This window comes from Bubalus kerabau, chromosome 2 (genome assembly GCF_029407905.1).
Source record: "Bubalus kerabau isolate K-KA32 ecotype Philippines breed swamp buffalo chromosome 2, PCC_UOA_SB_1v2, whole genome shotgun sequence".
In the NCBI taxonomy this organism is placed as follows: domain Eukaryota; kingdom Metazoa; phylum Chordata; class Mammalia; order Artiodactyla; family Bovidae; genus Bubalus; species Bubalus kerabau.
Genome location: NC_073625.1, coordinates 170,453,828 through 170,469,496, shown reverse-complemented (window position 1 = coordinate 170,469,496; position 15,669 = coordinate 170,453,828). Strand labels below are relative to the sequence as shown.

The following is a 15,669-nucleotide window of genomic DNA, read 5'->3' as shown; positions in this document are numbered from 1 at the left end:
AAAAGCAGTTTTGATATTGACATAATAATCTATTACTAAAAGGAATACAAAGAAGTAGATTTCTGCCTTTTTAAAAACATTTTTAGATAAATTATCTTTCCAATATTAATAATTTACTTAATCCTATATACTCTTGAGCTTCAAGCTATCTATCTGCAAAATGGTGCTAATGATAGTATGTACTTTGTAAGGTTACCTTGAGAATAAAATGAATTAATTAGTGCTTCTCATCCTTATTTTAGTTCCTTTTATTTGTAAAGAAAAAGAAATCAGCTATTTTTACAGTCTACTGATGTGAAATGAGGTACATCATGGCAAGTCCAGTCCAGGGGGTTTTATCCTGGAGTTTCTAATTGTCCCACATGGCTTCCCTAAGAGCTGTGCGGAAATACCTCAGACCCAGGGAAGGCATGCATTTGGGAAGCTCTGAGCTTGTAAAGTCCTTAAAATTATGCCTGCAATATAATAAGTGTTCTATGTATTTATAATTTGGTCATGTTATTTTATTCTCTTGTTTCTCCATAGAAAATTTCTTTAAAATTGAGCCATTATTTTTTTTTTTTTTTCCAATTCAGAGAGGTGGTACTAATTTTGTTATATCAAGGTCTTCAGTTACTTGAAATGAAACTAAGGGATATAATAAAAATACAAAAAACAAACAAAAAATCTAAGGTAATTTACTATCAGATCAGATCAGATCAGATCAGTCGCTCAGTCGTGTCCGACTCTTTGTGACCCCATGAATCGCAACACGCCAGGCCTCCCTGTCCATCACCAGCTCCTGGAGTTCACTCAGACTCACGTCCATCGAGTCAGTGATGCCATCCAGCCATCTCATCCTCTGTCATCCCCTTCTCCTCCTGCCCCCAATCCCTCCCAGCGTCAAAGTCTTTTCCAATGAGTCAACTCTTCGCATGAGGTGGCCAAAGGACTGGAGTTTCAGCTTTAGCATCATTCCTTCCAAAGAAATTCCAGGGCTGATCTCCTTCAGAATGGACTGGTTGGATCTCCTTGCAATCCAAGGGACTCTCAAGAGTCTTCTCCAACACCACAGTTCAAAAGCATCAATTCTTCGGCACTCAGCTTTCTTCACAGTCCAACTCTCACATCCATACATGACCACAGGAAAAACCATAGCCTTGACTAAACGAACCTTTGTTGGCAAAGTAATGTCTCTGCTTTTGAATATGCTATCTAGGTTGGTCATAACTTTCCTTCCAAGGAGTAAGCGTCTTTTAATTTCATTGCTGCAGTCACCATTTGCAGTGATTTTGGAGCCCAGAAAAATAAAGTCTGACACCGTTTCCACTGTTTCCCCATCTATTTCCCATGAAGTGGTGGGACCGGATGCCATGATCTTCATTTTCTGAATGTTGAGCTTTAAGCCAACTTTTTCACTCTCCACTTTCACTTTCAGGGACAAGAATTAAACATTTATGTTCATATGTATTAACACACAGTCCAAAAGAAAACACACAAAAAATAGCATGGCCAATATTCATTAAATCATGAATTTAAGATATTTAACAAAAATAGGGCAGAGTTATATAAATTATTTGAATTATAACTTAGTAACCATCCTGCCAACTTTACATTTTTTTATGTATTTCTCCAAATATTATAGTACTTTATTTTTCTAAAATGAAAATGATATATTAAACATCATTTTACAAATGTATTAGTTGAATAATTCTTTTTATTGATTCTATGCATATTTTCATATTTCCATTGAGATCAGATTGGATATTACCAAATAGTCATGAAATACCAGAAAAAAAAAACCAAATAAACTTAATGGATAAATAGATTAATAAGATATATTAGGATGATAGACACTTTTAAGCAGATGATGCAAAAATGCCTATTTTTTCTTTGTTTTTTGTCTGCACTGCAGCAAGTGGGATCTTAGTTCATCAACCAGGGATCAAACTTGTACCCCCTTGCATTGAAAGCAGGGAGTCTTAACCACTGGACCACCAAAATGCCTTTTTAAAGTCATAGTTTACTAAAATCTTTCTGGTTATTTAAAAAATGATAACATTAGAAGAAATCTGTAATATATTTTGCTTTTACTAGGAGACATCTAAATAGACAAAAAGCTCAATTATATTCTCCTAATCTACTGCTATGAAATGAATGTATTCCCTTATAATTCAGATCCTGAAGCCCTAATGTGATGATATTTGGAGATGGGCTTTTGGGAGGTAACTAAGTCATGGAGGTGGCGTCCTTTGATGAGACTAGTTTCCTTATGAGGGAAACAGGGTAGCCAGCTGTCTCTGCTCTCCATCTTCTGAAGCTACAACAAGAATATGATCATTCACATATCAGGGTATGCCAGAACCTTGATCTTGAGCTTGCAGGCTTCAGAACTATGAGAAATGAATGTTTGTTGTTAAACCCCCCAATTTATAATATTCTTCTCTAGCGCCTGACCCACCACATAGACTACATAAGAGGGAAGAAATATGGCTTTTGGAGCTTGGCAAATTCTGGATTTATCTATTGCCTGGACATTTAAACAACTAAACAGATGTTTAGTAAGAGAGAACACATTTTGATAGTGAATATGAATACTCACTAAAATGAACTGCAGAGTGATTACAATAAAATTAGACTCCCCAAAGAGATAATCACATAATGCTCACACGCAAAAAACCTTTAACACTATTTATAACAAAAGCATCTGGCGATACCCAGATGTTCTACAACTTTTCTCTGGAAGGAAAAAACAGCCATAACTCAGTGGACCATTATCAGAAAGCATGATTTAAGTGTTTTTTCCCCTTGAATGACTATTGATTGAAATAATGCATAAATATATTCTGCAGAGTTTAACTCAATTAAAAAAATAGATTGTGTGCAAAATATGTGTAAAATCCTGTTAGGTATTGTAGGAGATATAGAAATTAATAAGACATTATCTTAAAAATAATTTCTGTTGTTGAATTTGTAAGATGTATAAGCAGGCTATGTATGAATAAAGCGACATGATCCGATTAATGCATTTCATCATAAGCAATTGCTGATTTAGTTTAGCTTCCTGATATAAATGAAGTCTATGTGAAAGTTGCTGTTGTGTCAGACTTTGTGATCCCATGGACTGTAGCATGCCAGGCTTCCCTGTCCATCACCAACTCCCAGAGCTTGCTCAGAATCATGTCTATTGAGGCGGTGATGCCATCCAATCATTTCATTCTCTGTTGTCTCCTTCTCCTCCTGCCTTCAATCTTTCTCAGCATCAGGGTCTTTTCTATGGAGTTAGTTCTTTGCATCAGATGGCCAAAGTATTGGAGTTTCAGCTTCATCATCAGTCCTTCCAATGAATATTCAGGATTGATTTCCTTTAGGATTGACTGGTTTAATCTTGCAATCCAAGGGATTCTCAAGAGCCTCTTTCAGCATCATAGTTCAAAAGCATTAATTCTTTGGCACTCAGCTTTCTTTATAGTCCAACTCTCACTTCCATGTGTAACTACTGGAAAAGCCATAGTTTTGACTAGACGGACCTTTGTTGGCAAAGTAATGTTTCTGCTTTTTAAAATGCTGTCTAGGTTGGTCATAGCTTTTCTTCCAAGGAGCAAGCATCTTTTAATTTCATGGCTGCAGTCACCATTAGAATGAAGTCTAAGTAAATATAAAACAGTCCAGGAGAGTTTGGTGAGGGAATTATTCATACTTATTAATATAAGTATGAAATACCTTATTAATGGTTTGGTCTTTTAAACTACCTCCAAACACATACCTTACAGATACAAAATATTAAAAATAACAGTAATAGTTAATAGTAATTATATTGCTATTTTAAATTTATATCAATATTTAAATATATTACTAAGTAGTTTTAAGTGCTCTAATTAATTGATTTACAATGATTTCAGAAATAGTTTGTGGCAGAAGCTAATCAATTAAGAATTAATTTTCAGAATTCTTGAATTCAAATACATTTCCCAGGTTTTATTCTTTATTTGTTAATCACAGTGTACCAATAGTGTGAATGTTAAATAATGGTTATAGACTAATAGGCCTGAAAAGATGAAATAGTTGAATAATTCCCAATATGCCTCTACAGGTTTCCAATAGAAATTTCTTATTAAAATATCTGTGTAGGTATTGGCCATGACAAAGAGAAGATTTGTGTATGGTAAATACTTGTTGCTATAATGTTCTCTCTCACACAATTTCTAATTATTCATGTGTAAAGTATGGATCTTGTAATTCAGTGATCATTCAAAAACTTATTTTGGTCAAGATGTTCATGAATATATATCTATTATATGTTTGTATCTGATTCTAAGTCTATAATCTTCCCTCCAAATTCCTAAGATAATGTCAAAGGAGAGGGATAACTAAACATGTTCTGTGTAAGATGGGGCTGAGGTAATGTTAAGAGGTAATTACCTATAATACTGTGCGAAATCATTTTCAAAGCTAGTGACCTAAAATGCTGAGAAGTTGGAAGTCATCTGTATGAAGAAGGAGAAGATAAACTCTGCCTGGAGTGGAGAATTTGATAGGTGGTATTAACAGCCCAAGTTAAAAAAAAAATGTCAGCGAGCCACTTCAAGATGAAGCAGCTTCATAAATTGAAGTCTGAGACATTATACATCTAAATCCTGCTTATCTGCCCCTGAGTCAAGCTTTCAGACTTGTCTCTAGGATCTGTGGAAACTTGCTTCTTACATCAACACTAAGCAAGTCAGGGGCACATTGCCAAATTTCTTTTGTAAAAAGGATGGCGATAAACACCATATAAAGGATGCTGAGACCTCTTAGTTTTCCAACTAATGTTTCACTGTGTGTGTGTTAGTCGCTCAGTCATGTCTGACTCTTTGTGACCCCATGGATTGTAACCTGCCAGGCTCTTCCGTCAATGGAATTCTCTAGGCAAGAATACTGGTTTGGGTTGCCGTTCCCTTCTCCATGGGATCTTCCCAACCCAGGGGTTGAACCTGGGTCTCCTGCATTGCAGGTAGATTCTTTACCATCTGAGTTTGGGTAAAACTACATGTAAGTTAGAAAGTAAAGGAGTCTAAATTTGGATTTCAAACGTCTAACTCTAGACACTGGTTGGAACTAGAAAAGCTTGCCATTTCTGCCCCTTCTTGGATGTTTAGAAATTCATTCTTCTGCATTTGTGAAAACGAATAATCACGGGGCGATTAGGGGTGATTAAAAAAAGATGAGATTTGGCAAGTGCATTTAATGTATTCCCATTCTATCTTGGTACTGAGGTCTGGGGATGACAACTGCAAATGTTTATCCTGAAGGAAGAAAATTCACAGCTCTTGCTTATGTTGTCAAATTGACAATAGCACACATATTAAACATGATAAAAGTACATTTCTCTCTCTCTCTCTCTCTATATATATATCTTTTTACTCATGGGTGTCTTTATACACATTTTTCTTTAAGTACTTGAGTCCATATACACCCTCATATTGAATTTTCTTTTAATCTGACTTCTGATTAATATTTACAGTACATGAGAATCAAGCTACAAACTTTTACACTCATAATTGCATCTCTTCTTGCGTCCAGAAACTTAAAAATGACAGTATTCAAAAACTGATATTACTGTGAGATCAGCCTATGGAAACATAGTTTCTTATATTAACATATGAGATGAAAATGTCTGACATAACTACAAACGAGCTAAGCAAAGCACTTTACTAACTGTATTGCTTTTTCTATTTATGTTGTCTTAAGTTTGTTTTAGTACATCAAGCCCAGTGCCTCAAAGACTAGCAGAAATGTGGGCATTGTTTGTTTTGTAGATAATTAACTAGCTTAGGTTTTTATGATTTAAAAAGTAAGGTAATCTTTTTAGATATTAAAGGTATGGTGCCATGAACTCCAGAGGTAACAATGGAAAGGTTTCATGAAATCACAAATGTACTAGGTACACGGATAAGTGTAATGCTCTGTGACCATGATTTATTTTCAACGCTTCCAGTATTCAGCCATTCTGGAGACTCATATTGGAAATTCATAAGGGTACATTGGGACATGTGTAGAAGAAACCATTTAGGAGGAAAAAAAAATTGCTTTCAAGTAAATTGTAATTACTGTTCTGTCTTTGGGGCAATAAAGTCTTTCCTCAGACACTGTGGCGGGTTCATCAGTGTGGGCTCATTGCCCTTGTGGGCTGGAGAGGAGCAGTGCTGTTTGGGTGAGTTATTGAGGGGACATCTGTGAAGTGACAGATGTCTGGCGCCTGGGCAGTGCTGGGTAAGCTCATGTTTTGTTTATGAAGCAGCCTCTCTTGGGAAAAGAAAAAAATGATATTTCTTTTTATCTTTGTCTCAGCAGAGCCTAAAATCACACTTTTCTTTAAGTGGTACGTGATTTATATATTAACCCAAGTAATTTCCCTCTTTTTCTCTTTATTGCAAAAGTAATTCCAGCAGACACACTCCATGGACTAACTCCCATTTCTGCGGCTTTGTTTACTCACTTCAAATAAAGTGTGTAGCTATGTGGATTTTTTTTAAAGGTCAGTTCTCAGGAAGATGAGGAGAGTTTAGATTCCAAATACATTTTCAGTACCTGAAACATCTGTTCTTCTCTTTCATTCCTGAAATTCAAACTAGACCCGAGGCCTTGTTTCTATGGCTTCAGCAGTTGTTGTCAGAGTTATTTCGACTACAAACAGACTTTTCAATTCTCCTGCTTTTGTGCCAGCTCCATAGTTTTAAGCCTTATCTTGGGCTTTTCTTCTTCCTCTCTTTGATCCTGCGCCAGAAAAATCTTAAAAGGCAAAGTGAATTTGTGGTGTTTGCTCATTTTTAACTTTACAGTTCTGAGACAGAAATATCAGAAGCATCAGAAACCTTTACCCTGGTACAAGTGTGTCAATGGCTGCAGAGACACACGGGACACAGATGTAATCTCAGGGACATATGTTTCAATGTGGTTGCATACGTGTGTGTGTTTCTGATGTCATGTTTACATTTCTACTGGTGAAAACCTTAAAACTGGATGGTAATGTGGAGGTGGGGTGAGAAATATTATACAAATTAGAAAATGTTTCTAAAAGACAAGAGTTGGGAGTTCAAGTTTGTGCTAACATTTGAAGGAGGCAAATATTGATGCCCTTTTTTGTCAAAGGTATAAAGTTTCTACAGGAACAGACAAAATATTTTATATAAAGAAACTCTTTTATGTAAAGAAAACTGATTAGACACTTCTTTTTGACAGTGTTTTAAAATGATCCCTGACAGTGTCAGAAATAGCAATGTTTTTATTATTTTGAAATAAATAGTTGGGTATATTATACCCCAATATATCATAACCAGAAATGAAGCTAATTTGGACATGGCCCTGTTTTTTTGTTTTTGTGTTTTGTATATATCATTGCAGATTTCTTTTTGTCTTCTACCTTTCAGAGAAGATAGGGAAGCCAGAGACTGTATTTCTTCATAAGACAATTTTTAAATTCAGGCATAAATGAATTTAGTGTTTTCCATTTTTTTTGAGTACTAGGTCAAAGTCTGAGCTCTGAGTTTGGCAAAGAAAGCAAGTGGGATCCTGCTAGGCACTTTCAGACCTCCCACTGACAGGGTGTACCCAGCCTGAGAACAGACTGCCACCTGCTGCATGAGACAGAGGAGCATGTGGTCTGTAGGATTTTGAGCACTTTCTCATTGTCCTCTGACTCACCAAATTCTCACTGGGGCATTAGTCCCATTCTGGCCTTCTTCTTTTTAGAGATCTTATTCACAGAAGAGGACAAAAATTGCAAAGAAAAAGGTTGAAGGATGAAAAATTATTATTTCTTAAGGAAGAAGAAAAGCAAGAGGATGCTTTAATTTCTAGAAAACATTTAAATAGATAAATGGTTGAATAATTCTATACAGCCTAGGGGATAAATACTCAGGTACAGAATAACAAAAATTGGTTTTAAGCTGCAGCATAGGAGCTATAAGCATAATAATGACCTAACAGCAGGGATAAACACAGCCATGGACAAAGCTTTGGGATAACTGTCCTTGTCGAGGAGTTAATGTGATATTCATATATTTGAAAAAGCCTGTTACTGACTCTTTAAGGTCTTTGTTAAGATCACAGCTTGGGGCTAATCTTGAACATTTTTTGTTATTGTTGACTTTCTTTTTTTAGAGTTGAGAATTTTTACCAACCGCTTGTACTATGATCCAAATCATGATTTTAAAAACCAAGAGGCGAAGTTAACCATATGTCAGTGGTGGAAAGACAAAAGGTGGAAATTTTTTTTTTTCTTTTATGTCTTACTTGCTTGTATGTGAAATTATTCCATGTGACTATGAGACTGGCTTTTGGTTATGAATTTTATTTTTGCTATTTTTAAGGCCGCGAGGAAAAACAGTATTTGAAACCCAAACTGCTGACATTCAGGCAGATCCAAGGCTCGGAGTGAGTAATGGCATTTAGTTTATATTATCAAACATGGTCATTGAAATTCTCAAGTCTAACTCCCTGCTCTTACACATGAGGAAAACAGGAGCTCAGTATGTTGAAGTGAATGGTCTATTGTCATAGAGCTATTTAGGGGCAGAAGGGTGACAAGCGTCCCATCTCCTGAATTTCAGAGCCTTGTCCTTTGTGTTGCTGCAGAGTTCTCTTTAAAGTACAAGGCAAGATGATCAGAGACACATATTCCTTTATGCTCAAACACACCAACAATTAAAGGGAAAAAGACTATCCTTAAGTAATGGTTCTTAGGTGGAAAGAAAAGGTAAAATTTTAGATTTGGAGAAATAAAAGTCTCTGTTTAAAATATAGTTTCCGTATAAACTTGCCATCTAAGAAATACAGAGAAGTGACAGGAGCCATGTTTATAAGATCTGAGACAAATTTTCAGGCTGTCATTGCACTGAGTCAACCTTGAAATGTCCCCCAATTTGAGTCATCATCTTCACAGGTATATGAAGGTATATAAATATGCATTTATTATTTTGTTTGATCATAGGCTATTCTGCTAAGAAAAGAACAGAGGTGCTATATGACACTTGTAAGATGTGTTAAGTATAAATAAGTGGCACCCCACTCTAGTACTCTTGCCTGGAGAATCCCATGGATAGAGGAGCCTGGTGGGCTGCAGTCCATGGGGTTGCTAGGAGTCGGACATGACTAAGTGGCTTCACTTTCACTTTTCACTTCCATGCATTGGAGAGGGAAATGGCAACCCACTCCAGTGTTTTTGCCTGGAGAATCCCAGGGACAGGGGAGCCTGCTGGGCTTCCATCTATGGGGTCACACAGAGTCAGACATGACTGAAGCGATTTATCAGCAGCAGCAGAGCATGAAAGGATAGAGGGATCAAGAGATAGTTAATATCCATGAGTCTCTGTGAATTACAAGCAGCACCTGAGCCTCAAAATATATGAAATGTGAAATTTTGGGGGTTCAGCAAATAAATATAAATATTTATTAGATATGAGGGGCTTTCCAGGTAGCATTAGTGGTAAGGAATCAACCTGCCAGTGTAGGAGATACAAGAGATATGGGTTTGATCCCTGGGTTGGGAAGATCCCCTGGAGTAGGAAGTGGCAACATATTCCAGTATTCTTGATTGGAATATTCCATTGGCAGAGAAGCCTGGTGGGCTGCAAAGAAGTTCATGGGGCTACAAAGAGTCAGTCATGACTGACTGACTAGCACATTATGTATGAAGCCTTAATTTGGCCCCTCACTGATGACACCATTTTGGTCCCATGCTCTTTACTCAACAACACAATGAAACCCATGGCTATTCGCCAAGTTACTTGCTTACCAGTGTACTTGTCTCTGTATCTTACCAATGTGCATCACTGGCCCAGGTCACATTTAACCCATGGACACCTTTGTTTACATCTTAACTCTAATTCTCTTTAACTACACCATTGGAGCAGTTGGGAGGCTGATGTGGTTGAGAGAGAGAGACAGGACATATGAATATCATGCCCCCAGGATGCAAGAAGTATGCTTGTACCCTATTTTAGCTGTGTAAGGACAATTCATCTTTCTCCTAAATTTGTTTAATAAACCACGTGCTATGACCATTTTACTTTAATCTATGAGCTACTCTATTCTTTAACCTCTGGAGTAGTGTATTAGCTTCCTATTGCTGCTGTAACAAATTACCACAAACTTCGTGGCTTAAAAATTCAGCTCAGTTCAGTTCAGTCATCAGTCGTGTCCGACTCTTTGTGACCCCTGTGGACTGCAGCATGCCAGGCCTCCTTGTCCATCACCAACTTCTGGAGTTTACCTCACCTTCCCCATTTAATGATCTTTGTGATTATATTAGGCTCACTTGGATAATCAGGTATAATCACTTTATCTTAAACTCAGATAATTAGAAACCTTAATTCCATCTTCAACCTTAACTCTCCTTTGCTGTGTACTATATCCAAGATTATGGATTAGGACATAGGCTTTTGGGGGAGGTCAATTTTCTACCTACTAGAGATAACTGGCAAGATGGTGGAGTAAAAGGATATGTGCTCATCTTCTCTTGAGAGAACTCCAAAATTACAACTTGCTGCTGAACAACCATGGACAGGAGAATGTTGGATCCCACCAAGAAAAGATACACCATGTCCAGGGGCAAAGGAAAAGCCCCAGAAAGATGATAGGAGGGGAGAAATCACGTTTAGAATCAAAGACCATACCCACCAGAGATGCTCAGAGGGCTCAAAAAAAAAAAAAGCTTGTGCACACCAGAATCAAGAGATCCCACAGAGGTATGTTAGACCTGTGTTTGAATCTCCTGAAGAGGTATGGGTCAGCAGTGACCTGCCACAGGGGCAAGGGCTCTGGGTGCAGCTACCTGGGTCACACAGCCTGTGGCATAAGCCCACTTGGAGGAGGTCACCATTAACCCCACATAGAGCTGCTGAGTAGACAACCCACAAACTGAAGAACAATTATACCAAAGAAATTCTCATATTTAAGAAAGTTCTGGGACCCACAACAGATTTTCTAACCTGAGAACCCCCAAAGAATTTGACTTTGGAAGCCAGAAGATTTCATTACAGAACTTACACAGGACTGGGGAAACAGACTCTTGGAGGGTACAAACAAAACTTTGTGCACACCAGGACCCAGGAGAAAGGAGGGTCAATGACTCCATAAGAGACTTACCCAGACTTGCCTGTGAGTGTCCAGGAGTCTACAAAGGAGGCATGGATTGGCAGTGGCCTGCTGCAGGATGTGGGGCACTAAGTGTGGCAATGCATACAGGGAACCTTTTGAGGGAGGTCACCATTATTTTCATTACCTCCACCATAATTTGGTCTCAGGTCAAACAACAGGGAGGGAACAAAGTTCTGCCCATCAACAGAAAGTTGGATTAAAGATTTACTGAGCATGGCCCCGCCCATCATAAGAAGACCCAGATTCCCCCACAGTCAGTCTCCCCAGTCAGGAAGATTCCATAAGCCTCATCCTTTATCAGAGGGTAGACAGAATGAATTTTCCAGTAGTCATGTATGGATGTGAGAGTTGGACATAAAGAAAGCTGAGCACTGAAGAATTGATGATTTTTAACTGTGGTGTTGGAGAAGACTCTTGAGAGTCCCATGGACTGCAAGGAGGTCCAACCAGTCCATACTGAAGTAAATCAGTCCTGAATATTCTTTGGAAGGACTGATGCTAAAGCTGAACCTCCAATACTTTGGCAACCTGAAGCGAAGAACTGACTCAATACAAAAGACCCTGATGCTGGGAAACATTGAAGGCAGGAGGAGAAGGGGACAAAAGAGGATAAGATGGTTGGATGGCATCACCGACTCGATGGACATGGGTTTGAATAAGCTCCGAGAGTTGGTGATGGACAGGGAAGCCTGACTTACTACAGTCCATGGGGTCGCAAAGAGTCAGACACAACTGAGTGGCTGAACTGAGACAGAATCAAAACAGCAATCACAGAAAACTAATCAAATGGATATCATGAAACCCAACCTTGTCTAACTCAATGAAACTATGAGCCATGCATATAGGGCCACCCAAAATGGATGGGTCATGGTGGAGAGTTCTGACAAAACATGATCCACTGAAGAAGGGAATGGCAAACCACTTCCGTATTCTTGCCTCGAGAACCCTGTGAACAGTATGAAAAGACAAAAAGATAGAACACTGAAAGATAAACTCCCCAGGTCAGTAGATGCCCAATATGCTACTGAGAAGAGTGAAGAAATAATTCCAGAAAGAATGAAGAGACAGAGCCAAAGCAAAAACAACATCCAGTTGTGGATGTGACTGGTGATGGAAGTAAATTCCGATGCTATAAAGCAATATTGAATAGGAACCTGAAATGTTTTAGGTCCATGAAATCAAGCTAAATTAGAAGTGGTCCAACAGGAGATGGCAAGAGTGAACATTGACATTTTAAATCAGTGAAATAAAATGGACTGGAATTGGTGAATTTAATTCAGATGACCATTGCATATACTACTATGGGCAAGAATCCCCTAGAAGAAATGGAGTAGCCCTCATAGTCAACAAAAGAGTCTGAAATACACTTCTTGGGTGCAATCTCAAAAATGACAGAATGATCACTGTTAATTTCCAAGGTAAATGGTTCAATATCACAGTAATCCAAGTCTATACCCCAACCAGTAATGCTCCAGAACCTGAAGTTGAATGGTCCTATGAAGACCTACAAGACCTTCAAGAACTAACACACACAAAAAAAGATGTCCTTTCCATCACAGGGGACTGGAATGAAAAAGTAGGAAGGCAAGTTCAGTTCAGTTCAGTCACTCAGTCATGTCCGACTCTTTGCGACCCCATGAACCACAGCATGCCAGGCCTCTCTGTCCATCACCAACTCCCAGAGTCCACCCAAACCCATGTCCATCGAGTCGGTGATGCCATCCAAACATCTCATCCTCTGTCGTCCCCTTCTCCTCCTGCCCTCAATATTTCCCAGCATCAGGATCTTTTCAAATGAGTCAACTCTTCGCATGACGTGGCCAAAGTATTGGAGTTTCAGCTTCAACATCAGTCCTTCCAATGAACATCCAGGACTGATCTCCTTTAGGATGGACTGGTTGAATCTCCTTGCAGTCCAAGGGACTTCAAGAGTCTTTTCCAACACCACAGTTCAAAAGCATCAATTCTTTGGCACTCAGCTTTCTTTAGAGTCCAACTCTCACATCCGTACATGACCACTGGAAAAACCATAGCCTTGACTAGACGGACCTTTGTTGGCAAAGTAACGTCTCTGCTTTTGAATATGCTGTCTAGGTTGGTCATAACTTTCCTTCAAAGGAGTAAGTTTCTTTTAATTTCATGGCTGAGATACTTGGATTAACAGGAAAATTTGGCTTTGTAGTACAAGATGAAGCAGGGCAAAGTTTAACAGAGTTTTGCCAAGAGAATGCACTGGTCACTGCAAACACACTCTTCCAACAAAAAAAAAGACTACACATGGACATCACCAGATGGTCAATACCGAAATCAGACTGATTACGTTCTTTGAAGGGGAAGATGGAGAAGCTCTATACATCAGCAAAAACAATACTGGGAGCTAACTATGCCTCAGATCATGAACTCCTTATTGCCAAATTCAGACTTAAATTGAAGAAAGTAGGGAAAACCACTAGACTATTCAGGTATAAAGTAAAGGTGAAGTCGTTCAGTCATGTCCGACTCTTTGTGACCCCGTGGACTATAGACTACTAGGCTTCTCCATCCATGGGATTCTCCAGGTAAGAATACTGGAGTGGGTTACCATTTCCTCCTCCAGGAGATCTTCCCGACCCAGGGATTGAACCTGGGTCTCCTGCATTGTAGGCAGACACTTTAACCTCTGAGCCACCAGGAAGCCCCAGACCATTCAGGTATGACCTAAATCAAATCCCTTATGATTATACAGTGGAAGTGACAAATAAATTCAAGGGATTAGATCTGATAGAGTGCCTGAAGATCTATGGATTGAGATTTATGACATTGTACAGGAGGGAGTGATCAAGACGATCCCCAAGAACAAGATATGCAAAAAGACAAAATGGTTGTCTGAGGAAGCCTTAGAAATAGCTGAGAAAAGAAGAGAAGCTAAAGGCAAAGGAGAAAATGAAAGATATTCCCGTTTGAATGCAGAGTTCCAAAGAATAGCAAGGAGAGATAAGAAAGCCTTCCTCAGTGAACAATGCAAAGAAATAGAGGAAATCAATAAAATGGGAAAAACTAGAGATCTCTTTGAGAAAATTAGATATACCAAGGGAACATTTCATGCAAAGATGGGCACAATAAAGGATAGAAATTATAATGGACATAACAGAAGGAGAGGATATTAAGACGTGTCAAGAATACACAGAAGAGCTATACAAAAAAGATCTCCATGACCAGATAACCATGATGGTGTGATCACTCATCTAGAGCCAGACATCCTGGAATGTCAAATGGCCTTAGGAAGCATCACTATGAACAAAGCTAGTGGAGGCGATGGAATTCCATTTGATCTATTTAAGTCCTAAAAGATGGTGCTGTGAAAGTGTTGCACTCAATATGCCAACAAATTTGGAAAACTCAGCAGTGGTCACAGGACTGCAAAAAGTCAGTTTTCATTCCAATCCCAAAGAAGGGCAATGCCAAAGAATGTTCAAACTACTGCACAATTTCACTCATCTCACATGCTAGGAAAGTAATGCTCAAAATTCTCCAAGCCAGGCTTCAACAGTACATGAACCGTGAACTTCAAGATGTTAAGCTGGATATAGAAAAGGCAGAGGAACCAGAGATCAAATTGCCAACATCTGTTGGATCATTGAAAAAGCAAGAGAATTCCAGAAAAACATCTACTTTTGCTTTATTAATTACAACAAAGCCTTTGACTGTGTATCAAAATAAACTGTGGAAAATTCTGAAAGAGATGGGAATACCAGACTACCTGACCTTCCTCCTGAAAAATCTGTATTCAGGTCAAGAAGCAACAGTTAGAAACAGACATGGAACAACAGACTAGTTCCAAATCAGGAAAGGAGTACATCAAAGCTGTATGTTGTCACCCTGCTTATTTAACTTATATGCAGAGTACATCATGAGACATTCCAGGCTAGATGAAGCACAAGTTGGAATCAAGATTGCCAGGAGAAATATAAATAACCTCAGATATGCAGATGAAACCACCCTTATGGCAGAAAGTGAAGACGAATGAAGAGCCTCTTGATGAAAGTGAAACAGGAGAGTGTAAAAGCTGGGTTAAACTCAACATTCAGAAAACTAAGATCATGGCATCTGGTCCCATCACTTCATGGCAAATAGATGGGGAAACAATGGAAACAGTAACAGACTTTATTTTCTTCAGCTCCAAAATCACTGCAGATGGTGACTACAGCCATGAAATTAAGATACTAGGTCCTTGAAAGAAATGATATGACCAACTTGGACCACATACTATAAAGCATAGACAGTACTTTCCCAACAAAGTCCATCTAGTCATAGCTATGGTTTAACAGTAGTCATGTATGGATGTGACAGTTGGCATATAAAGAAAAATGAACACTGAAGAATTGATTCTTTTGAACTGTGGTGTTGGAGAAGACTCTTGAGAGTCCCTTGGACTGCAAGGAGATCTAACCAGTCCATCCTAAAGGAGATCAGTCCTGAATATTCATTGGAAGGATGGATACTGAAGCTCCAATAGTTTGGCCTCCTGATGTGAAGAACTGCCTCATTGGAAAGACTCTGATCTTGGAAAAG

At 38.5% G+C, this 15,669-nt stretch overlaps 1 non-coding gene across 1 annotated transcript; it reads right to left on the bottom strand.

Moving 5' to 3' along the window:
- Positions 1–13,719: 13,719 nt before the first annotated feature.
- Positions 13,720–13,792, bottom strand: TRNAC-ACA (transfer RNA cysteine (anticodon ACA)). Its single transcript has one exon. It is a non-coding gene; the product is annotated as a tRNA-Cys (tRNA).
- Positions 13,793–15,669: the final 1,877 nt, after the last annotated feature.